Raw genomic sequence first — 6,582 nt, forward strand, 5'->3', positions numbered from 1 at the left:
CTGGAGATCTGAAAAGGACAGTCATCTGAGCTGGAATACACACACATTAAATATGGAGTTGTAATACAAAATAATAAAACAGGAAATGATGTCTAACACCTTCAATATTACAGCCAAACAGTTTATCCACGGATGCAGATTCATGAAGAGAAAACCACTGTTCTTGAGGTCCCGACCCCAAGGCTGAAAAACACTGGAATAAACTCACCTTGAACCTTCTGTTAATGTTCTGGCCAAAGGGTGGTGCCCCAGTGACTTTCCCAAAGTGTTAAATGTCCACCTTCCACTAGATGGAGCCCTTCACTCACTGTTAAACTACACCACACACCCGATCCTGTCCACCAGTATTCTTTTATATTATAGTCCATTTACAACAGCGATCTCAGACTCCTGTTCTTTCAGGTTCCACATTCAGTCTGATCTGATCTGCAGTGGACCCAACCAGTAAAATAAGAACAGAAGAACCCAGAAATAATGACAACTGACAATTTATGTCTGTGTTTGAGTGCAAACCCCCCCCCCCCCCCATTAAATTATGAAAATACTTACTTTTATAAACTATTCAAACAAAAAAGATGTGAATAACCTGACAAAATGAAAATTTCTTGAGAAAAATCAGTGCAGTTTTACCAATCTTCTTCCTCCACTTCTCATTAGTCCATGTGCATTCTGGATCAGATCTCCAAAGACACTAAACACTGAGGAACAGGAAGAAAAGAGTTCAAACTGGACTGAATTTAATACAGACATTTCAGGTTGGGCACATTTGTTCAGGTTAGTCACATTTTATTGGTACAGGAGAGTTTGGAAATGGAAAGATTTTCAGAATTTAATGTGATTTTTTTGCACTAAAACAAGGAAAAAATTGGAAGTTGTCATTATTTATAGACATAGTGTAATATATATATATTTTTTACATCAAACCCAGAAGAAAATATGGAGTCATTATTTTTTGCAGGTTATTATTATTTTACTGTAGATCATATTGAACCTGAACTAAAATAAGTTCCACCGCCTCGACTGTGGAATTTTGGCTTTTCGTGAATTCATCCCAGGGGCCAGATTGGAACCTTTGGGGTGGACGCAAGTTTGAGACCCCTGGTCTACACTGTATCTGTAGAAGGATAAGTATGGAAGTAAATCTGGGTCATCAGATTTTGAAACATAAAAGACATTGAATTTGTTGATTTTTTTTTTTTTTTTGCTTAATTCAAGATTTTTTTGTTGCTTTATTCAGGATTTTTTTTGCTTAATTCAAGATTTTTTTTTCTTAATTCAAGATTTATTTATTCTTTTTTTTTTGCTTAATTCAAGTTTATTTTGCTTATTTTAAAACTTTTTTCTTTTTTTTTTTACTTAGTTCAAGATTTTTTTGTTGCTTTATTCAGGATTTTTTCTGCTTAATTCAAGATTTTTTTTTTGCTTAATTCAAGTTTATTTTGCTTATTTTAAGAGTTTTTTTTTTTTTTTTTTTTAACTTAATTCAAGAATTTTTTTTTGCTTATTCAAGTTTTTTTGGCTTAATTCAAGGTTTTGTTTTTTTTGCTATTTTAAGAGTTTTTTTTTTTTTTTTTACTAAATTCAAGAATTTTTTTTGCTTAATTCAAGATTTTTTTTTTACTTAATTAAAGAATTTGTTTTTGCTTATTTTAAGACATTTAGTTGTTTTTACTTGATTTAAGGTTTGTTTTTTGCTTAATTCAAGATTATTTTTTGCTTAATTATAGATTAGTTATCGTTTTTTCTTTTAATTATAGTTTTTATTTATTTCAGTTAACGAAAATGTTTTTACAATTCTAGTTTTTGCCATTTCGTTAATTTTCATTCATGATAATAACCTTGCTTCATAGTAGTGTTTTATATGTCCAAATGTAATCAAAGGTTGGTAAACCCTGCATTTGTTTTGCCAGTTTTGCATTCTGTCTGTTTTATTTTTTACAGTGTTTGTGTGTCAGACTCCACTGACTGTTGTTCCTTCATTTTTTCGTCACTAATTACTTGTCTTAGTCGCTCTCTTTCGGTTGTAAATCTATCTGAGTTAATTATGTGACCTGGGTAAAAGCTGGACATGGAAACAGACACAGAACTGTTCACACAGCTGATGCAAACGCTCGTTTACACAGGACTAGAGTGGTGTAGACACTGACCAAAGAGAGACAGAGCATGAACTGTGTAGCTGAACTCCAGCCTTTAGGCCGTCACTGCTGAGTGAGGCTGACAAGTGTTGAGCTAATTGGACTGGATGCTAATAGGACATCAAAAGACGTCACCTGCTCCTTTAAAATGGCTGTAATTAGGACATTCTTTAACTCGAACACGGGAGATTATGGAGGAGCGGGAATCAGAGTGTATTACAGGCCCACAGGTGACACTTTCATTTCAGATTACTCAGCTTAGACTGTGCTTGGACGCTCAGGGACTCACCGGACGATTTTACATCGTCCATCTGCGATAAACTGGACCCATGTTTAATTGAAAACAAAACAAAAGTGTGTTAAATGTGGGGTTTTCCATTCAATCCCAAATGTGCTGATTAGTTTAAAACATGACAAATTCATGGGGTCCAGTAGTTGAGGGGGGTCCAAAGAGCAGTGAAGGGGGCCCAGGGGTAGAAGTTATTGAAATTTTGTGCAAGATCATCTGCATAAGAGAGGTGTAGAAGTCAGGAGGCGAACGTTGAAGGAATGTTAAGTTTAGTTTTTGTTTTCACAAGATCATAAGTGACGTTGTTGATGGTTTACACCCCCCCACCGGTCCAACAGTCAATTTCTGTAGGGTCCAAAACCATTATGCTTTCATGGACCCCATAATTGGTAGCCACGCCCCTGGATGTCAGTAGAAGTCATTCCATATAAACACATATTCCACATATACAGGAACATAAATGTGGGTTGTTTTGAATCTAGAATGCTGGTTCCCCCTCAATCTGCTACTAAAGCCTGAACTGATGTGGTTTCCTGGAGCATCCACACCAGAGACTGCAGTGGAAGCTCATCTGCCCTAAAATGACTCCCATTAAATGCTCAAATCTGTTCAGTTGTTTTCATTTCATTGACTCCAAATGTGTTGGAACACGTTCATCTCTCAGACCAGTTGGTTCAGAATCAGTTTGATCCCAGATCAGTGGACTGGATGTTGTTCACTTCTCCTCCATTCCCGTGTCTGTGTTTGTTCATTCCATCTCTGCTCAGTGCATTTGTCCGTAGACGCTCAGCGTCCATGCACTTCAATGGGACTGAGTGGAACTGCTGGAAACTGACTCTAAACTGGACGATCATTGGATAAATGATACCGTGTTGTCCCGCCCCCAGACGCTCGGCATCTCTGGGGGTGAATGGAGCTGTGGGCGGAGCTCGGCTGGGCCGGACGCCGAGCTTCCGTGCGCCGATCGGAGGACGGGTCCGAAGGCTGAATGTGGTTTGATTGACAGCTGTTTTCAGATCTGCTCCTTCACTGACACAGTTCAGTTTAATACCGTCACACATTCTGCTGCGAAATCACAGAAACCACCATGAACACACTCATTGTACTTCCTTGTTTCAATTTAACATCATTTCAACATTTTCTTGTTTTTTCAAATTTGGAAAGTTTGCGGTTCTTAGAGTTCGTCAATCCAGGGAAGTTTGCTGACATGACAGATGTGCTTCCAGACTCTTCTGAAAAGCTCTGGTATATATTTGGATTCAGGCAGACTGAGGTCTGAGCTTCTAGTCCTGTATTTGAATGAGGACTTACAGGGGAACAGGGAAAACTGTGGGATTTCTTGATTTTTCTAAAAGATCTGGAATTGGACAGTGCAGTGCCTCAGCTGTACAAACTGTTGTCTCTAGTGGCTCCGTGGTCAGATGTAAAAGGAGCTTCTGTAGTTTAAAGGCTTCAGTCCTCCACCTGGACCACACTGGGCCAAGGCCGTCTGAGCAGCCCAGCTCTGCTGGACATTCAGAGGACACTGGTCCAGTCCCTGGAGAAGATGCCTACTGGTACGATAAGGACACTGAGCACGTTCTTAAAAAGGAACGGAGGACTGAATTTATGTTTAAATAACTTGACAATTTTTTGGATGTAAGCCGACAATGAGCTTCCCCTGTCTGAAGGACCAGCAGCTGCCACTGGTGAACACATGTTTGGGTTCCACTCTTCTTCTTCTCTTGTTCGAACATCCATCCACATCCATGACTGTAGTTGGACTCAAAGGTCTGGTCACTGCAGTTTTGTGTGATTTACCAAACCACCTCTTACAAGAACAAAAACTGTTCATCGAAAAACGAGAGTTTTGGCAAAATTGTTGTTTTTCCATTAGACAAATTTTTACGTGCAAGTTATATTCACGCAGTTTGAGGGTCGATGGAACAGCGACTAGTGTCACATCAGAATTTATATTGAACACATGTGTTGGTTCAAGAATAATCCACCAACTATTCAGGACTATTTAGAATGTGCATGTATTCAGTACATGTCAGTGCAACAACAGTTAAAAACAACAGCATCTACTTCAGCCAATAGTTGATTTCAGTTTGGGCCCAGATCTGGTTCTGATGATGGGACAGTTGGACTGACCCATAAACACCCAGGGCTACGTCTGCAGTAGTTCTATTTGTACCTTTATTAACTGATTTCTCAGCATTAAAAAAAATAAAATAAAATTCTTTAAGGGTTAAAGGAGGACGTGTGGTCTGTAAGGGTCTTTAAGGGTCTGTAAGGGTTAAAGGTGGATGTTTGGGTCTTTAAGGGTCTGTAAGGGTTAAAGGTGGATGTTTGAGTCTTTAAGGGTCTGTAAGGGTTAAAGGTGGATGTTTGGGTCTTTAAGGGTCTTTAAGGGTTAAAGGTGGATGTTTGAGTCTTTATGGTTCTTTAAGGGCTAAAGGTGGACATTTGCGTCTTTATGGGTCTTTAAGGGTCTGTAAGGGTTAAAGGTGGATGTTTGGGTCTTTAAGGGTTAAAGGTGGACGTTTGGGTCTGTAAGGGTTAAAGGTGGATGTTTGGGTCTTTATGGGTCTTTAAGGGTTAAAGGTGGACGTTTGGGTCTTTATGGGTCTTTAAGGGTCTGTAATGGTTAAAGGTGGACATTTGGGTCTTTAAGGGTTAAAGGTGGACGTTTGGGTCTTTAAGGGTTAAAGGTGGATGTTTGGGTCTTTATGGGTCTTTAAGGGTTAAATGTGGATGTTTGGGTCTTTAAGGGTTAAAGGTGGATGTTTGGGTCTTTATGGGTCTTTAAGGGTTAAAGGTGGACATTTGGGTCTTTATGGGTCTGTACGGGTTAAAGGTAGACGTTAGGGTCTTTAAGGGTTAAAGGTGGACGTTTGGGTCTTTAAGGGTTAAAGGTGGATGTTTGGGTCTTTATGGGTCTTTAAGGGTTAAAGGTGGACGTTTGGGTCTTTAAGGGTTAAAGGTGGATGTTTGGGTCTTTATGGGTCTTTAAGGGTTAAAGGTGGATGTTTGGGTCTTTATGGGTCTTTAAGGGTTAAAGGTGGATGTTTGGGTCTTTAAGGGTTAAAGGTGGATGTTTGGGTCTTTATGGGTCTTTAAGGGTTAAAGGTGGACGTTTGGGTCTTTAAGGGTTAAAGGTGGATGTTTGGGTCTTTATGGGTCTTTAAGGGTTAAAGGTGGATGTTTGGGTCTTTAAGGGTTAAAGGTGGACGTTTGGGTCTTTATGGGTCTGTAAGGGTTAAAGGTGGATGTTTGGGTCTTTATGGGTTAAAGGTGGATGTTTGGGTCTTTATGGGTCTGTAAGGGTTAAAGGTGGACGTTAGGGTCTTTAAGGGGTAAAGGTGGATGTTTGGGTCTTTAAGGGTTAAAGGTGGATGTTTGGGTCTTTAAGGGTTAAAGGTGGATGTTTGGGTCTTTAAGGGTCTTTAAGGGTTCCAGTCTTAAGTGGTTTTTCCTGTTTGTCCAAACCCAGTCTTTCTTAATCAGATCTTTGTGAATCCTGTTATCGTCAGTTTGAATACACTCATGTCATTATGGAATAAAAACACATTCCAGTGCAGTTTTAATCCAGTGGAAGTGTCTTTTCTATTCTCTTATTTTCTTGGTTAAATCCAGGTGTTTTGTCCAAACTGTTGGTTTTCAGTCTGTCTCCTCTCCATTCTTTCAACAGTCGTGTTTTCGCTTGAACTCAATAACTCATCTGTTACTTCACTGTTTATTTATTGTCTCCTTAAACCCTTGAATAGAATAGAATAGAATAGAATAGAACAGCCTTTATTGTCATTGTGCTACTCCAGTCAGTGCAATAAACAAAAAATAAGATAAGAAAATAGAATATAAGATTAGACCATACAACATAAGAACAGAGGTAAGAACAATAACAAGTAAAAATGGACAAAATATGAATAGATGCAAATGTACTGTATTAACAGTATGTTAGACTATCTGTCTGTCTGTATATATACCACAGGTGTTTTCTGTCCGACTGCAGTAGAAGCTCCTCTTCTCCTAAAATGACTCCCATTAAATGCTCAAATCTGTTCAGTTGTTTTAATTTCATTGACTCCAAATGTGTTGGAACACGTTCATCTCTCAGACCAGTTGGTTCAGAATCAGTTTGATCCCAGATCAGTGGACTGGATGTTGTTCACTTCT

The sequence above is a fragment of the Sphaeramia orbicularis genome, chromosome 24 (genome assembly GCF_902148855.1).
Source record: "Sphaeramia orbicularis chromosome 24, fSphaOr1.1, whole genome shotgun sequence".
NCBI lineage: Eukaryota > Metazoa > Chordata > Actinopteri > Kurtiformes > Apogonidae > Sphaeramia > Sphaeramia orbicularis.